Here is a 21,007-nt window from a genome sequence, read left to right on the forward strand (position 1 = left end):
AATCAAGCAAAATAAGTAAGAAAACACCGCTGTGCACGAAAAACTGCACTGGTTTGAAATGTAAACAAAGCAAAATACAGATTTTACAGCGTAGCATTTCCCCCTATTTTGAGCTATCCATTCGTCTATTCGTTCAGAATATGCATGGGAAGAGAATTATAGGAAGAATTAGGGAATTAAAAATAGATACATTGCTATGATTTAATATTTTTAACAGAAATTGTCAAAGCTACCGTTCTGTGTGACGCCATGACTGACGCAAATTCACGCACAACGACAATGGTATTTATCGGAATTTCTGACTATTTCCGTTGGTTTCAATGAAAATATAACAACAAATAACAGTAAACAGATTATCAGAATGTTTCTGATTACTTACATATCACATGTATGTATATACGATCCGTGAATCAACGAAAGTCACCTCGTACAATCCCGCGTACTGTTGTTAGTGAACACGTAATTTTGTAAAAGTCAGTCACCGGTAGTGATGTCATAAGTCAACATGGTTGTACATATTTGGTAATTTCTTTAAGGTGAAGGCCCTTGAATAAAAGCACACACGATCATTGTATCATGTTGTTTACAGTTTCAAGTGTGATGTAGATTTTGCATATCTCTAATACATATTTTCACACAATTAATTTCACTTTGGCTATTTGCCAGTGTTCAATATAATATCATACGTAAATATAGGCCACAACATGTATGAATGTACCTTTGATAATCTCGTGTTTGTTTGAACATTGTTTACATAAGAAATTGATAAGTTTATACTGCCGTATACGATATTTCTGTCCTTTGGACAAGTGTTACAAGGTCAAATACAAATGTAACTGTAACATGTACGTATTTCTTGGGAGTGTCAAAATCAATATTACAAGTTCATACAAACAACTTCCATGAATAGCCGTTTTATTTAATTTTAACACTAAAACTGAATATATTACTTTAACCAAATGGATATTTTGCGTTAAAATATACGCACACATTTCCAGGAGAATTGTCTTGGTCTTGGAATAGTTTTTTTTAGGTCGTTTGATAAACATAACAGTGATATCTAACGATTCGCAGGTGCGCGTTGTCACAAACGATTTACGAATTATTCCTCTCGTTTTGCATTATATAATCAAAATGTTCATCTTTTTCTAAATATTGTGATCACAGGATATTAAACTGTTAATTAATTTCTCCAAGAATTGTAGAAAGTAATTAGGGGAGGTATATATATATATATTAATCAAAATACCAGTGTCGTCTTTCTCCGACGCTGTCAAAGATATAAAACCAGCCATGACATCAAATAGAACGGTGTCATGTTTTTAGTATTTCATTACATTTGATCACAAGACTAGTACTCCATTAATAATGGTGCAACATAAGCCAAATTACACGTGCACAGTCAGAAGAATGTTGTAATCTAAGGACTAATTAACAGCTTAGATAGGGCCATTCATTTCGCTATTACTTCTTTTTATATTAAGTAAGTTTCATCATTTCTTACGGTAATATAAGGGAGTATACAGTGTCAATATCAATATTTGTGTTGGAATAGTTTGGTTACTCGTGAACAAAATACCACGAAAATATACTGTCCTTACCCACAGCTAATTCTCACCAAATGACCTGAGTTTAAATAAACTGGAGCTAGGCATAGCGGAGTTATGCCCCCTTTTCTTTTTTCGTGTGTAACATCTCTGTCGCCTTTTGACGTCATAGAGAAAAATCAGTTTTCGTCATTTACGGCAGGCTTTTTTTGGCATTGAATGTATGGCAGACAGACAGACAGACACACATACAATTTATTCAATAAAAGGCCACTGGCCCAAAATACACACATATGCAGGAATACATAAAGCCTGCGCAAAATGACATATTTACAAACTGGGAAAATTTACGTTATTTAAATTTTTATTATACTTATAAATTCGCAGTGGATTATTTACTATTTACCCTAAGTTGATGAGATTGGGAAAAAAATAGATATTTTATATAAGGTATCATATGCATCTGAGGAAATAATAGAGATAAAGTTATGCTGAAGGTTAGAGGTAATATATTTATCTAAAAGTGCATTACGAAGGGAGCTGTAGGATTCACAAATTAATAATAAGTCTTTCTTCATATGGTTAGGAATGGTATCTTCCAGTATTTACTGCTATTGGAAAGTTACTTAAAATCCTTTTTAAGTGAGATGGAAGTGGTGAATTTATGTAATATTCAACATTTAGTAGCGATTTAAAATGTTTATAGGAATGAGAGTCAGATAAACTGTTCACATTTACACTCCAGGTTTGCTGCAAGTTGTCAAATAGTCTCTGTTTAAACATGGAAATAAAAACAATTTTATCCCCAACGTCTTGTGCTATCCATGCATATCCAAATCCAAATCTGAATAAAATATTTTTAATGTGTGTGGCCCAGGTGGTGCGACCTGAATCATCCAGAACAGCTAGCATCTTGTAACACTGATATGGTAGTCTCTCCGGGCCCAGGTGGTCCAGGTGGTGCGACCTGAATCATCCAGAACAGCTAGCATCTTGTAACACTGATATATATGGTAGTCTCTCCAGGCTCAGTTGTATCAGCCTGCACCAGTACTTCACAGCTCTTGTCATATATGTAAGCTCTACCACACTCACCAAGCACCATCACATTACATGTATTTCTTGACACTGAATTGATTTGCACACCTTAACTTGAATATCCTCAATGATTTTGCTGTAATTAACATCCCAGATTTCAGAGCCATAGCACAGGATAGGAGTTACAATACTATCAATAATTTTGAATAAATCTTTGCATGGAATATCACCAAGTTTCTTCTGATATCTATTTATGGCAAACACAGCTTTGGAACTCTGAGCAGCTAAACATGTTTGAGCCTGGGTCCACACAAGTTTGGGGGTGAACATAATTCCTAAATTTCTGTAAAATGGAACAACATCAATGCTTTCACCATAAAATGACCACTTTTACATTCAAAATAATCAGTTAGTCCAGTTAAAGCCCTTACACAAGCACACAGACTTGAATACATTGATGAAATTATGTTGAACAGTTTACCCTTGATCCAAACATCATGTAGGCTTTTCAGTAGATTATCATGTCTTAAGGTGTCAAATGCCTTTGAAAAGTCAACAAAGAGGCAGTAAAATATCCCCTTTCTTCTCCCTGCATATTTTGAGTCATTGCCTGCAGACTAAAAATGTTGTCAATAGTTGAATGATTGGACCTAAATCCTGCTTGTAGTTCATGAATTATGTTATTTTTCTCACAAAAATTCTTAAGTCTCCAGTTTATGATAGAGGTAAATATTTTACACAAGTTATCAATCAAGGATATTCCCCTGTAGTTGTTTACATCATGCTTGTCTCAAGACTTAAAAAGCATTTGGAAACACACCATTGTCAAGTATTTCATTAAAGAGAGCAGTCAATGTAGGTAAAATTATATTTTTTGTATTCTTAGACAATACCATCAGGTCCTGGTGATTTATTATTTGCAAACTTTTGGATATGTTGTTCAACTTCTTGATTTGTTATAGGTTGATTTAAATCTTCATGTGCCGGGGTATCATCAGTTACATAATTATCTGTGTCCATTGGTGGAGGTAAGATGGGTTTATTTTCTGAGTGGAGGAGGGAAGAAAAGTGCTTCATCCATTCATCAGTTCTAATTCCAACTAGCAATTGTGATTGTCTCCCTTGCTTTAACAATTTCCAGAATAATTTAGGATTAGCTCTTGATTCAATTAGTTTTTGTGGCTGTTGATTTTGATAAGATTGTCTTTAAGTGCAAAAGTTTTCTTGAGTTTGGATCGCAACTCCCTGAACACACTAATATCTAAACAATAGTCTCTATGTCCTCTCAGGGCACAGTATTTTTCATTCTTTAAGTTTTCAAGTTCACTGTCCCACCAAGGTGGTTGACTGATCTGTCTAGATTTATTATGGGTTGAAGGAAAACAGTAAAGTCTCTTGTTTATAGATACCGCTTCTTGGTAGACATTCACAAGTCGACTGAGTGCAGTATTAACATCTGTTGAAATGATCTGTTCAATTTCATCTTTGAGGAGGTCATACAAGTCTTTAAACTTGGATTTAAAGACATCTTTATTATTTTCCTTCCATGGGTATTTGTACCAGGGATTAACTTCAAGTTCACTAAGCAGAGAATCACCATTGTACTTGTTGACTTGTACATTACTGCAATCATTATGAGCAAAATTAAACCTGCAAAACACTGGGAAGTGATTTGACTCATCTCGCTCACCTACTCCAAAGTCAGATATACATGGAATGAGGCTAGGGGAAGCTATCATATAGTCCACAGTACTGGCAGCATTGTGTGTAATGCATGTATATTCACCTTGCTTGTCTCTGTGATATCTTCCATTCAATATATGTATACTGAATAATTTGCACAATTCAACATGTCTCTTACCAAAATTGTTGCAGTTATCAGAATCTTTATTGTTCCTTGGTACTTCAAAGCTGTCAGTTGGGTAATTATCAATTTCCTTTTGGATAAAATCAATGTTATCTTCAGGTATGTAATTAAGGAAGGTTTTGGTCCTGGCATTCAAATCACCAGCAAGAAAGAGTTCCTTTTCTGGGTGATCATGTACAATCTCTGTCAAATAGTCCTCCAATACTGACATACCATCTCTATCTTTATCCTCATAGATAGGTGAGTTCTCAGGTGATAGATATGTCAGATTGTATCCTTGTCAATACCTTATCTTGATGTGTTAAATAAGAAAACTACTGTATTTTCAAAATGTTCATATATCCTTGTTAAATATTCATCAATGACCCACGATTCTCTAATAAAAATTGTCACACCACCACTGTAGCTACCAAACTTCACTCTTATATGAATGTATGTCGTTAAACATACGCATATAACTCCATTTGATTATATACTCTTCAAAAAAAGAAACTTGACATAGATGTAAAACCACCTTTTACCAAATATCTAAAATAGTTACATTAAATGAGAACCAAATAAGTCAAACAGAAAGATGATGTGTCTATAATTGGCAAAAACACATGCGAAGCACATAAACGTACCGTTTGGGGATCAATTTTACAGCTACATCCAAACGCAACCGCCTGTAAAAAAACGTGCAGCACAGGATCCTGCATTTAGACAATGCTTTGCAGACCATTGTGACGTCACTGGTTACCATGACGTCACAATCAAATGACATCACTAATGGCTCTGCTACTGAAGCTGTTAGCAGTACTTTTTACACTGAAGTCACTGCTAATTACTGTCTACAAATTGAAAAAGTTGGAAGAATGATGTTGGATGATAAATAAAATCTCACCCTCGTGTCTTTTGATATAAAATATATCAACACTCGTTGATAAAAGTGGCAAAAATTCTCGGCAAGCCTCGGAATTTTTCCACTTTTATCAACTCGAGTTGATATATTTGATATCAAAAGACACTCGGGTGAGATTCTCTATATCTAACAGTTGTAACATATGCAATCGTTTTATCTAATAGTCATACTATAAGCATATATTTTATTTAAAAAGAGCAAACATTTTAGTTTTTGTTGCGTATTTCATACGCGAGGATTTGATTTGTCTGCGTAGTTCTGTTTATTTAATGCGTATTTTACCCAAATACACAGCTTATCTCGAGCTCTGGAATTTACCTTTTTCTTTGTCTAATCAGATTGGATCAAGATTGCAGACTAACATGAAATCACTGGACTGGGTTCCTGTCTACCTAAACTAAATCGCGCTAAACTTGCGTGGCGCACCAACAATGGAACCAGTTTAATAAAATCACCAAACTTCCCCCTTACTTTCCTACTGTACCAATTATATGATAGTTGGTACGAATTAGAATTCAAATTGACAAAACAATAATTATTAGCTGAGGTAAGTGTATTTTCGGCGTCACGGAAGTCATCACTTGATTATAAACAAAATGGTCAGTCGGTTGCGAGTTGAACTCCAAGCATGGTTGTGGTCACCTATCACAGTTGGGAGCTTTGACTGGTGCCAGCGATAGCAATGAGAAATTGCATTCCAATAACAAAACAAGTGGTCCATAGAGCCTGTGTCGCTGTATCGCAATCAGTCCATTTGTACAACTGTGAATTCCTATCACCAGAGAATACTTCCAACCAAATGTCAGTGATGGGGAGTGGTGGGTCAGTGATGGGGATTGGTGGGCCAGTGATGGGGAATGGTGGGCAAGTGATGAGGAGTGGTGGGTCAGTGATGGGGAGCGGTGGGTCAGTGCTTGGGCATGGTGGGTCAGTGATGGGGATTGGTGGGCCAGTGATGGGGAATGGTGGGCAAGTGATGAGGAGTGGTGAGTCAGTGATGGGGAGCGGTGGGTCAGTGCTTGGGCATGGTGGGTCAGTGATGGGGAGTGGTGGGTCAGTGATGGGTCAGTGATGGGGAGTGGTGGGTCAGTGGTGGGTCAGTGATGGGGAGTGGTGGGTCATTGATGGGGAGAGGTGGGTCAGTGGTGGGTCAGTGATGGGGAGTGGTGGGTCATTGATGGGGAGTGGTGGGTCAGTGATTGGGTGTGATCGGTCAGTGATGGGGAGTGGTGGGTCAGTGATGGGGAGTGGTGGGTCAGTGATGGGGAGTGGTGGATCAGTGATGGGGAGTGGTTGGTCAGTGATGGGGAGTGGTGGGTCAGTGATGGGGAGTGGTGGGTCAGTGATGGGAAGTGGTGGGTCAGTGATGGGGAGCGGTGGGTCAGTAATGGGGAGTGGTGCGTCAGTGATTGGGAGTGGTGGGTCAGTGATGGGGAGTGGTGGGTCAGTGATGGGGAGAGGTGGGTCAGTGATGGGGAGTGGTGGGTCAGTGATGGGGAGAGGTGGGTCAGTGATGGGGAGTGGTGGGTCAGTAATGGGGAGTGGTGGGTCAGTGATGGGGAGTGGTGGGTCAGTGATGGGGAGTGGTGGGTCAGTAATGGGAAGTGATGCGTCAGTGATTGGGAGTGGTGGGTCAGTGATGGGGAGTGGTGGGTCAGTGATGGGAAGTGGTGGGTCAGTGGTGGGTAGTGATAGGTCAGTGATGGGGAGTGATGGGGAGTGGTGGGTCAGTGATGGGGAGTGGTGGGTCAGTGATGGGGAGTGGTGGGTCAGTGATGGGGAGTGGTAGGTCAGTGATGGGGAGTGGTAGGTCAGTGATGGGGAGTGGTGGGTCAGTGATGGGAAGTGGTGGGTCAGTGGTGGGTCAGTGATGGGGACTGGTGCGTCTGTGATTGGGAGTGGTGGGTCAGTGATGGAGAGTGGTGGGTCAGTGATGGGGAGTGGTGGGTCAGTGATGGAGAGTGGTGGGTCAGTGATGGGGAGTGATGGGTCAGTGATTGGGCATGGTGGGTCAGTGATTGGGCATGGTGGGTCAGTGATGGGTAGTGATGGGGAGTGGTGGGTCAGTGTTGGGGAGTGGTGGGGCGTGGTCGGTCAGTGTTGGGGAGTGGTGGGTCAGTCATGGGTCAGTGATGGGGAGTGGTGGGTCAGTGATGGAGAGTGGTTGGTCAGGGATGTGGAGTGGTGGGTCAGTGATGGGGAGTGGTGGGTCAGTGATGGGGAGTGGTGGGTCAGTGATGGGGAGTGGTGGGTCAGTGTTGGGGAGTGGTGGGTCAGTGATGGGGAGTGGTGGGTCAGTGTTGGGGAGTGGTGGGTCAGTGTTGGGGAGTGGTGGGTCAGTGTTGGGGAGTGGTGGGTCAGTGATGGGGAGTGTTGGGTCAGTGATGGAGAGCGGTGGGTCAGTAATGGGGAGTGGTGGATCAGTCATGGGGAGTGGTGGGTCAGTGATGGGAAGTGATGGGTCAGTGATGGGGAGTGGTGGGTCAGTGATAGGAAAGGGTGGTTAAGTGATTGTGAGTGGTGGGTCAGTCATGGGGAGTGGTGGGTCAGTGATAGGAATTGGTGGGTCAGTGATTGAGAGTGGTGGGTCAGTCATGGGGAGTGGTGGGTCAGTGATGGGAAGTGATGGGTCAGTGATGGGGAGTGGTGGGTCAGTGATGGGAAGTGATGGGTCAGTGATGAAGAGAGGTGGGTCACTTATGGGGAGTGGTGGGTCAGTGATGGGGAGTGGTGGGTCAGTGATGGGGACTGATGGGTCAATTATGGGGAGGGTTGGTAAGGGATGGGAAGCGGTGGGTCAGTGATGGGGATTGGTTGGTCAGTTGTGGTCAGTGATGGGGAGAGGTGGGTCAGTGATAGGGAGTGGTGGGTCAGTGATGGAGATTGGTGGGTCAGAGATGGGGAGTGGTGGGTCAGTGATGGAGATTGGTGGGTCAGAGATGGGGAGTGGTGGGTCAGTGATGGGTCAGTGATGGGGAGTGGTTGGTCAGTGATGGAGAGTGGTGGGTCAGTGATGGGGAGTGGTGGGTCAGTGATGGGTCAGTGATGGGGAGTGGTTGGTCAGTGATGGAGAGTGGTGGGTCAGTGATGGGAAGTGGTGGGCCAGTGATGGAGAGATGGATCAGTGATGGGGAGTGGTGATTAGAGGATCATTCAGACTATAGAGGATCCTTCACACCACATAGATCATTCAAACAACATGGGAATAATTCACACTACAGAGGACACTTCACACTATATAGGGATAATTAACACCAGAAGATCTTCCACACCACATATGATAATTCACACCACAGAGGATCATTCAGACCACAGTGGGTCATTCAGACCACAGAGGATCATTCACACTACTGAGGATCATTCACACCATATAGGATCATTCACACCACAAAAGATCATTCACACTACAGAGGACCATTCACATTACTGAGGATCATTCACATCATATAGGATCATTCACATTACAGATGATCATTCACATTACAGAGGATCATTCACATCATATAGGATCATTCACACCACAGAGGATCATTCACATTACAGAGGATCATGCACACTACACAGGATCATTCATACCACAGAGGATCATTCACACCACAGAGGATCATTCACACTACAGAAGATCATTCACATTACACAGGATCATTCACACTACAGAGGATCATTCACACTACTGAGGATCATACACACCATATAGGATCATTCACACCACAAAGGATCATTCACACTACAGAGGACCATTCACATAACTGAGGATCATTCACACCACAGAAGATCATTCACACCACAGAGGATCATTCAGACCACAGCGGATCATTCACACCATACAGGATCATTCACACCATACAGGATCATTCACACCATATAGGATCATTCACACTACAGAGGATCATTCACACCATACAGGATCATTCACACCATACAGGATTATTCACATCATATAGGATCATTCACATTACAGAGGATCATTCACATTACAGAGGATCGTTCACATCATATAGGATCATTCACATTACAGAGGATCGTTCACATTACAGAGGATCATTCACACCATATAGGATCGTTCACATTACAGAGGATCATGCACACTACACAGGATCATTCATACCACAGAGGATCATTCACACCACAGAGGATCATTCACACTACAGAAGATCATTCACATTACACAGGATCATTCACACTACAGAGGATCATTCACACTACTGAGGATCATACACACCATATAGGATCATTCACACCACAAAGGATCATTCACATTACAGAGGATCATTCACATTACAGAGGATCGTTCACATCATATAGGATCATTCACATTACAGAGGATCGTTCACATTACAGAGGATCATTCACACCATATAGGATCGTTCACATTACAGAGGATCATTCACATTACAGAGGATCATTCACATCATATAGGATCATTTACATTACAGAGGATCGTTCACATTACAGAGGATCGTTCACACCATATAGGATCATTCACACTACAGAGGATCATTCACACCATACAGGATCATTCACATCATATAGGATCATTCACATTACAGAGGAGCATTCACATTACAGAGGATCATTCACATCATATAGGATCATTCACATTACAGAGGATAATTCACATTACAGAGGATCATTCACACCATACAGGATCATTCACATCATATAGGATCATTCACATTACAGAGGATCATGCACACTACACAGGATCATTCATACCACAGAGGATCATTCATACCACAGAGGATCATTCACACCACAGAGGATCATTCACACTACACAGGATCATTCATACCACAGAGGATCATTCACATTACAGAGGATCATTCACACTATAGAGGATCATTCACACCATATAGGATCATTCACATTACAGAGGATAATTCACATTACAGAGGATCGTTCACATCATATAGGATCATTCACATTACAGAGGATCGTTCACATTACAGAGGATCATTCACACCATATAGGATCATTCACATAACAGAGGATAATTCACATTACAGAGGATCATTCACACTACAAAGGATCATTCAGATATAACTTTACAGGATTTTAATGCAAGGATCGGCAAAAGTTGTATCTGAAACTATTTTTTTATCAGGAATAATATATTCCAAAATCTTGTTAATTTAGATGCAGCTTTTACTAAACATATTTAAAATAATAATAACCCTAAGCGAAGCAGCTGATCGCTATTGCCGGTTATTATTTTTTACATGGAACCAGTCTGACCAGTCACCGTCAAGGCTCCCGTGCACGTGATCGCGTGATCGCGAGAATTACATGTTGACATAGAATCGTCCAACAAAAACAAATATGACCTTTAACGGATCCAAGTATGGCATTTACGATATATGAATCCATTCTCTGTCAACTAAAGTTTGTTTCAAGGCGTCAATAGCGGTAATCTGACCGTGGTTGCTGTTAATAACGGTGAGTTGTGCGATCTTCCGATCTCTTCACACACGATTTCGCCGAGATTAATTAAAACAATATTAAAAGGAATTTTGAATAAAATTAATGAAATAAGTTACAAACATAAGTCCAGATATACAAAGAACACTTTTTATAGCCAGACAGTGTAACTACATGAATAATTTGCGAACTTCAGTATTGATTTGTTGACATGGTATTTCCGGTGTTATGTGCACGGTAATGTCTTTCCATGGGGGAAAAACATCAAAACTCATTTAGTAAAACTGTGTTATGAAAATATCGTATGTATCACGATACATGCTTTTCAAATCGATGCATCGTATCGTGGGCTGTGCATCGGGATACAATACTGTATCGCCGTATCGTTACACCACTACCATCTACCCAAAGAGAATACTTGATACTATCAATAGATGCCTTCATGATAGAAACACACGTTGTGACAAGGGAAATCCTACAAAACAAATACGTTGCCTGCGAAATCAATGAATACGTTGACAGACAGCTAGCCTACGTTATCAAATCTGTCAATACACTTCACTGACAATCAGTTAGTTTTACCACTCAATAACATGCTTGTTTATTACAATATCCAAATATGAATCAAGAATAATCTTTTTATTATTTCTATTTTTTACTTAAAGAATAGAGACAGGTTGAATGATTTAAACCACTTAAATAACTTGCATCAGAGCCTTTCAGAATAATCATTTTATTCAATCTGAGTTGTTTCATTTTATGGTACGTAATTCTTTCGCCAGAGTCCCAGATTTTAGAAATGGAATACACTGACAGCTCATCTAAACAACTCGTTTAGACTATCTTCACAAACATTTTCGAGGTAGAGGTAGAGGTATGAGGCGAAAACAAGCCTTTACAAAAACTTTGCTTTTGGATTATTTCTTTAGGTTCACACTAAACTTTTCAAACAATCATCCAGGCCTACAATAAGCATCACATCTGTCTTCATCGATGACCATATTCATCATCACTGTCCAATGGTCAACTGTGACATAAGCCATGTTTACCTGGCGATGCCTCCCCTTGTCGGACAAGAAATGTTCATTTGGCATAGCCTGGCAACAGCACCCATTCCTTGGAGGCATTTCTGAATACCATCTGAAAATAACAAAACCATCACATGACTAGAGGACCTAGACCAGTCTCTGAAATGAACTTATCTTACAGAAAAAATGTTGGTAAATCATCTTAATTAAGAAATAATAAAAAAAGGAGCCCAGAGACTCTTCATTTCCTGGTATTGCAGTAATCTAGACTTGCCCACTATATTGGACAGACATGAATAGAGGACCATGAAAGTCACACAGGTTTGAAACAGTGACTGTTCCAACTTGGAAATCTCTGCCTGCTGCCAAACATTTGTAGTGTAGATGGTCCCAGGCCATGATCATCTTAACCTGAACAATACTACAATGGGGAGCACAGGACCACACTGAAATTGCGTAGTCAGCAAAACGCAAATTAATCTTGAGAAAAACTACATTGGATTAACAAGATTACCATGGCTGAAACTTAATTCATAAGCAGACTATGCCAAGTCTAACCTTTACCTGCCTTAGATATGTGCCAGTCATGTTTTACTCAACAAAGAGCATGCCAAAACTGGTAGTGTTGTTGCAATTCATCGGTACACAGGCGCATCGTCAGCAAACTTTGCATGATACGATACCCGATACATTTAATTTGGCATCGATTCCCATTTAACCCCGTATCAATTGTCCATGATGATCTCTGATCCATATGAATAAGCAAGTACAAACTATTTTTTAAATTCCTCATAACTTTCTTGGCCGTCCTTTGGATACAAAACCGGCCCAATAACAAGACTGACCAGCCTTTCCTTGCTGCCTGTCATAATACAATACATCAACTGTTTGTTTCTTATCATTTTCTCGTACAGAATGGTTGGCTTGACTCATTGTCATGTTTGATGGGAATTAGTCAGTTGTCCTTCTATGAAACTCTATTCTCAGTCTAATGACTGGGATTTCCTCATAAAATGTCATAGATACAGTATTGAGATACAAATCACATGGTGGCTTCTGTATCAAGATATGTATCACATCGTGTAACGCCTGCACTGCGACACCCCTACAAACTGGTCATATCTTGGATTTAAACCCCCAATATTCTTCTAATTAAGGTTGGATAAGGTGTTGCGTGGTGCCGCAATCAATATTTACTGTGGTCAACAGCATGAGAGAAATGAGCAAAGTTTGAACCTGAGAGTCTTGTAAATGTGAGTGAGTGAGTATGCTTTTACCCCGCTTTTAGCAATATTCCAGCAATATCACGGAGCGGGACACCAGAAATGGCCTTCACACATTGAACCCATGTCGGAATTGAACCTTGGTCTTCGGCATGACGGGCAAACGCTTTAAACACGTCTACCCGACCGCCCGTCTTGTAAAGGAACACTGTTCCAGATATAAATCAATGATTCCCAGTGTTGAACATAACTTAATATGAATATCATATATGATATATATCACATATTAAATATGATACAAATTGTTAATTCCCCTCCCTAATTAATTGCTGAGAACTCCTGACAAAATGTCCATTAACTTTGAAAGTCACATTCCCTTTAATCAAAGGCCACTAACATTCAAATACAGATATCATTACCAGCGTAAAGAGGTCTGTCACCAGGCTGGGCAGACACTGCAGGTGACTGGTCTGTCAGTTGATAGTGCTAGCTGATATGTTCCTTACAACTCATTACATGGCTCACAATTACCCTCAAGATCCGGTGTAGACTAGGTCTTCAGCAACCCATGCTTGCTGTAAAAGGCGACTATGCTTGTTGTAAGAGGCGACTAACGGGATTGGGTAGTCAGGCTCGCTGACATAGTTGACGTATATCAACATATACCAATTGCGTGGATCGATGTTCATGATGTCAATCACTGGATTGTCCGACCCAAACTCGATTATTTACAGACTGCCATCATTAAGCTGGAATACTGCTGAGTGCGGCGTTAAAAAACAAACAAACAAACAAACAAAACACGCCCCCTTTATGAAATGTGTCCTATGTTGTGACAAGCTGCCAAAAAAAAAATTGTTATGAAGATTTTAGAAGTAATGTTTTTTGAGGTGATGGAATCAAGAGGTTTTCTTTCTGTAGTTTTAAGTTTTAAGATAACAACATGTAGCTCACCTTACATTTTTTCTGGAACATTTAGAAAACTAATGATCAATTCATCGGAAACTAAATAATTGGCTGAGAATAGGTTTACAAAAGGGCTACCATAGCCGTCATGCTAAAAATGGGGTCAAATTTACATCTCGTTAAATATTGACATCATTGCTGGGTATATACCAGACATGCAATGCTTCACGATAATGATATCTGAGAAATGTCTTTCAGTGGCACTTAAGAAGCTGTAGAAACAATGAAGACAGAGTTGATTCCTGAGAACCATTTTGAAATGTTATCATATCCAAGCAAATGGTCAGCCTTTCCTAGTCAGTTATCTTGTTAACTGTACATGTCTGAGCACCATTTCAACAAATCTGTCACAAACATCTGTACTTCCAAGTGCACAACAAGGAACATATGTCCTTGAAACTAGAAAGTATGACAACAGGCAGGAACAGATGTCCTTGATGGTTCATAGTCTGACAACAGACAGGAACCAATGTCCTTCATGGTACAGAGTCTGACAACAGGCAGGGACCAATGGCCTGGATGGTACAGAGTCTGATAACAGGAAGGAACCAATGTCCTTGATGGTACAGAGTCTGACAACAGGCAGGAACAGATGTCCTTGATGGTACAGAGTCTGACAACAGGCAGGAACAGATGTCCTTGATGGTACAGAGTCTGTCAACAGTCTGCACCCTTTGTGATCAGCCTCCCCTACTTTGGACTAGTTAGCCACAAAATCCAGAGACTCTTAAAGAAACAGGCCAACATTGAAGTAGTCTTCAAAAGAAGTCATACCATTCAGAACACAATTAAAGCCACAGGGAAACCACCAATGGACATGAACAGATGTCCATGATGGTACAGAGTCTGACAACGGACAGGAACAGATGTCCATGATGGTACAGATTCTGATAACGGACAGGAACAGATGTCCATGATGGTACAGAGTCTGACAACAGGCGGGAACAGATGTCCTTGATGGTACACAGTCTGACAACAGGCAGGAACCAATGTCCTTGATGGTACAGAGTCTGACAACAGGCAGGCACAGATGTTCTTGATGGTACAGAGTCTGACAACAGGCAGGAACAGATGTCCTTGATGGTACAGAGTCTGACAACAGGCAGGAACAAATGTCCTTGATGGTACAGGTTACACACAACCAAATGTTTTCCCATAGACTTCTATAGTAATGTTATATTTTTGTAAAATATAACTTAGCATTCAACAGCTATAATCTGCACATGTGTGCACAGTTTGGCCTTAGAGTAGCAATAAAAACAAAAAAATGACTAGCTTAGCCAGCTCCTTTTCCGAGTACAGGAAGCTAAACACACCACCCCCAGTTTCGCACCAAATGTCACCTACTTGAAAATAGCTGTGCTCACATTCAGCATAAGTCATCATGTTGAAAAAGACAGTACTAAATATAGAAAAACATGGTCAGTTTTAATAACTGGATGGATGTACATTTGAAAGACATAACAATCTTACAGAATATCCTCCAATCACAGCCTGCAGATATCTCTCGATCTGCACTGAAGGCTACGAAAACCGCACTGTCCAAACTGGTTCTGATTTGGTGTAGTAGAACCTGTAGACAAATCAGAACACATTTGCACTTGTCAAATCTGTGATTTATGTATTGTATATATATATATGTAGCTTCTCGGAAAAAAAATGGAAATTGGATGAAACTTTACCACTTGTTCCTATCCAGCATGTCTAATACATACCGGAATACATAGTTTTGATGCACAATAAGAGTTGTGAGAGTTTAAGGATGTACACTTCATCAATGTTTACAAAAGTAATATTTCTGTATTAATAAAAAGGTTTCTACCTTCATGCACTGACCATGGGAGTTAGTTCATATTTCATAAAAGAAAGGGGTCAAGGGTCAATTCTATAAATGATTGAGGCTGCATAGATCATATCACCCTAAAATATTTTTTCGACTATAAAAATTGAACAAATCTTTAAACCTCAAAACCAGTAACAATACATATTTAAAATTGAGTAGTGGTCTGTTGTTTGCCTTCCTTTGCTGACATCTTCAGAACATAGCAGAGTCTGCTACATTCATGGAATATGGTTTTGACACTGGTTTTTGATGTGATTGATATTGTTGGAGATTGCTCGAACTTACACCATCCATTGTTTATATAATTATTATTAAACACTCAAATGGCTGTCAGCATCTGGTAAATCATCTATGGAGGGGCCATCACAAATGTTTGTGCTTTCATTTACTCCAACAATCAAAAGTACAATCACCTATGATATAGGCTGGTGACATAAGTACACATGGAAAGGAATCAGAAAAAAATCTCAAAATTGGACAGAGAGCATGGAATTCAGGCCAACAATAAGCAAGGGACACATTAAGCAGCTTTAAAGACATCATATATGTAAGGCTGGATAATGAACATTACCAGAAAATAGGAAGTAAAGGGGTGCATTGTTGCCAGCAATCTCAAACGCTGACCAGTGAAACACACCGCCTATTAAAGCCAAGAAATGGAAATGGACGCTCAAGTAGAAGAAAGCTCTTTGAAACCACAACATGGAAGGAAATTACACTAAACTCTATTGATTTATTTAGTTAAGACTTTAAAATACTCACAGAACATCAAACATACTTACTGTTAAATGTTTCAAGGTGGCTAAACTTGCTAATTTCAGTTATTTGCCAGCTTCAATGAAACAAAGTTAAAAGTCCATATAAATTAGAAAATGTACAGCGTATCCTGACATAAATGTAATTCTTTTTATTCACAATTAACAGTGTCATGCAATACCAGCTTAAAATTATTTCTCTCCAATAATTTGTGGGTTTATAGGGGAATGAAAGATACAATGCATTTTACTAAACAGGGGAGATAATTTAGTATTGTCGAACACTATCACATTCTTTACAGATGATTTCAGAACCATAATGTTACATTCCAAAAGAGCCAGTGGATATTATTTTCATCTAAGCAGGCTCTGGGACTGGTGTATAGCCCTTACTCTATGCACAGTGAGGCATTAAGGGAGCACTGTCAGAAATGTCTAGTGCATGAGGGTGATCTTATTACAGACTTGATGGTGAGCAACAGAGGGGCCTCAAGTGGACTGGGCTTCTTAAATGTACTTAATGTACCTACATGTCCAAGTTCCACAATGTCTACAAGGTAATATTTTGTTTGATAGGCATTACTTAGAAGTTGACGGATGACAAGATAGACACAATTTTTATGGATAACAACTTCTTTAATACTGTAAAAAGGCGACGTTTCGGTATAGATCCTTATACCGTTGTCAAGCAAGACTGAATAAGGGACATAGTGCAGAATATATATAGCAAGTGGATGATTAACAATAGATAACCTATGTTATCCCACTCATGTATGCCCTTGTTGTTACTGTTAATCCTCTATTGTTAATCATCCACTTGCTATATATATTCTGCACTATGTCCCTCATTCAGTCTTGCTTGACAACGGTATAAGGATCTATACCGAAACGTCGCCTTTTTACAGTATTAAAGAAGTTGTTATCCATAAAAATTGTGTCTATCTTGTACAAGGTAATAGAGCGCAGCGAGGCAAAACAAGGGTTGTCGATCACACACTGCCAACACCTGACTTCGGATCAGCTTCTCCATATGCCAAATTGGATGTGAAAACTTCTACTTCTTCTGCATGAGTGCACATATACCTCCCCAGTCAACATCAGGCATGCTAAAAGCTGAAAAAAAGTGTTCAGACAATATCAAATGGCAAACCAGTTTGGATATAACAGCCAGGAGTCAGTTCTTGAGGTAGTAAAATAAATATTTGAAAGTCATATGAGAGAAAAAAAAGTCTGTTTTAAGAAACTTAATAGCAAAATAGCATCTTTCATTCACACAAAAGCACCTAACAGAAAGATATATTGCTATGCTACATTGTTTACTATAAATAAGGGGATTTGTGACATATTCTGCTGTCAGCAGTGTACATGCTTCATATTCAAGATAACGGCATCGCGTAACTTGACCGGCAAGCGATTGACACAAGGCAGAAATTGTTGTGGCAGTGGTGACTTTATCCTAATTTGTTGTCAAATTCATCAGTTTCAACAAATTCAGAAGGCAGGAGGAGGGCTTGATGGGCAGAGGTACTCTGGGGGTTAGTCCTGAGTTCGACCACAATACGAAGCAACATTCATTTCCAGGCCATCCAAATCTCCATTCAACCCAAAATGTCCCCAACTTCACTGTCATTATGTTTAAATTTGCATCCATGGTGTATCCCTGGTGAAATATAAACAGGAAAGCATGTAAAGTATGAATTACTGAAATGTGCACTCACCCTACAGGTTACACACAACCAAATGTTTTCCCATAGACTTCTATAGTAACTTTTTTGATAGGCATTTAGAAGTTGAAGTACTAAGTAAGGATAATAATTTATGGATGAACATCTAACTACTGAACTAAGCCACCTCAAACAAGTATTTACACAGCATAACCTCTATCCTGAGCAACTAGTACAACAGACGATAAAGAGCATCACCAAGAAATCTCAGAAATCCCCACGTCAACAGTCTGCACCCTTTGTGATCAGCCTCCCCTATTTTTGACTAGTTAGCCACAAAATCCAGAGACTCTTAAAGAAACAGGCCAACATTGATGTAGTCTTATAAAGAAGTCATACCATTCAGAACACAATTAAAGCCACAGGGAAGCCACCAATGGACATGAACAGATGTCCATGATGGTACAGAGTCTGACAATGGACAGGAACAGATGTCCTTGATGGTACAGAGTCTGACAACGGACAGGAACAGATGTCCATAATGGTACAGATTCTGACAACGGACAGGAACAGATGTCAATGATGGTACAGAGTCTGACAATGGACATGAACAGATGTCCATGATGGTACAGATTCTGACAACGGACAGGAACAGATGTCCTTGATGGTACAGAGTCTCACAACAGGCGGGAACAGATGTCCATGATGGTACAGAGTCTGACAATGGACAGGAACAGATGTCCATGATGGTACAGAGTCTGACAATGGACATGAACAGATGTCCATGATGGTACAGAGCCTGACAATGGATATGAACAGATGTCGATGAAGGTACAGAGACTGACAATGGACAGGAACAGATGTCCATGATGGTACAGAGTCTGACAATGGACATAAACAGATGTCCATGAAGGTACAGAGTCTGACAATGGACATGAACAGATGTCCATGAAGGTACAGAGTCTGACAATGGACAGGAACAGATGTCCATGAAGGTACAGAGTCTGACAATGGACATGAACAGATGTCCATGGTGGTACAGAGTCTGACAATGGACATGAACAGATGTCCATGAAGGTACAGAGTCTGACAATGGACAGGAACAGATGTCCATGATGGTACAGAGTCTGACAATGGACAGGAACAGATGTCCATGAAGGTACAGAGTCTGACAACGGACATGAACAGATGTCCATGATGGTACAGAGTCTGACAATGGACATGAACAGATATCCATGAAGGTACAGAGTCTGACAATGGACAGGAACAGATGTCCATGATGGTACAGAGTCTGACAATGGACATGAACAGATGTCCATGATGGTACAGAGTCTGACAATGGACAGGAACAGATGTCCATGATGGTACAGAGTCTGACAATGGAGATGGACAGATGTCCATAAAGGGACAGAGTCTGACAATGGACAGGAACAGATGTCCATGAAGGTACAGAGTCTGACAATGGACAGGAACAGATGTCCATGAAGGTACAGAGTCTGACAATGGACATGAACAGATGTCCATGAAGGTACAGAGTCTGACAATGTCCATGAACAAATGTCCTTGATGGTACAGAGTCTGACAATGGACATGAACAATTGTCCATGATGGTACAGAGTCTGACAATGGACAGGAACAGATGTCCATGATGGTACAGAGTCTGACAATGGACAGGAACAGATGTCCATGAAGGTACAGAGTCTAACAATTGACATGAACAGATGTCCATGATGGTACAGAGTCTGACAATGGACAGGAACAGATGTCCATGATGGTACAGAGTCTGACAATGGACAGGAAGAGATGTCCATGAAGGTACAGAGTCTGACAATGGACAGGAACAGATGTCCATGATGGTACAGTGTCTGACAATGGACAGGAACAGATGTCCATGATGGTACAGAGTCTGACAATGGACATGAACAGATGTCCATGAAGGTACAGAGTCTGACAATGGACATGAACAATTGTCCATGATGGTACAGAGTCTGACAATGGACAGGAACAGATGTCCATGATGGTACAGAGTCTGACAACGGACAGGAACAGATGTCCATGAAGGTACAGAGTCTAACAATTGACATGAACAGATGTCCATGATGGTACAGAGTCTGACAATGGACAGGAACAGATGTCCATGATGGTACAGAGTCTGACAATGGACAGGAACAGATGTCCATGAAGGTACAGAGTCTGACAATGGACATGAACAGATGTCCATGATGGTACAGAGTCTGACAATGGACATGAACAGATGTCCATGAAGGTACAGAGTCTGACAATGGACAGGAACAGATGTCCATGATGGTACAGAGTCTGACAATGGACAGGAACAGATGTCCATGAAGGTACAGAGTCTGACAACGGACATGAACAGATGTCCATGATGGTACAGAGTCTGACAATGGACATGAACAGATATCCATGAAGGTACAGAGTCTGACAATGGACAGGAACAGATGTCCATGATGGTACAGAGTCTGACAATGGACATGAACAGATGTCCATGATGGTACAGAGTCTGACAATGGACAGGAACAGATGTCCATGATGGTACAGAGTCTGACAATGGAGATGGACAGATGTCCATAAAGGGACAGAGTCTGACAATGGACAGGAACAGATGTCCATGAAGGTACAGAGTCTGACAATGGACAGGAACAGATGTCCATGAAGGTACAGAGTCTGACAATGGACATGAACAGATGTCCATGAAGGTACAGAGTCTGACAATGTCCATGAACAAATGTCCTTGAT

The sequence above is a fragment of the Haliotis cracherodii genome, unplaced genomic scaffold (assembly GCF_022045235.1).
Source record: "Haliotis cracherodii isolate W230 unplaced genomic scaffold, xgHalCrac1.p SCAF_25, whole genome shotgun sequence".
Taxonomy (NCBI): Eukaryota; Metazoa; Mollusca; class Gastropoda; order Lepetellida; family Haliotidae; genus Haliotis; species Haliotis cracherodii.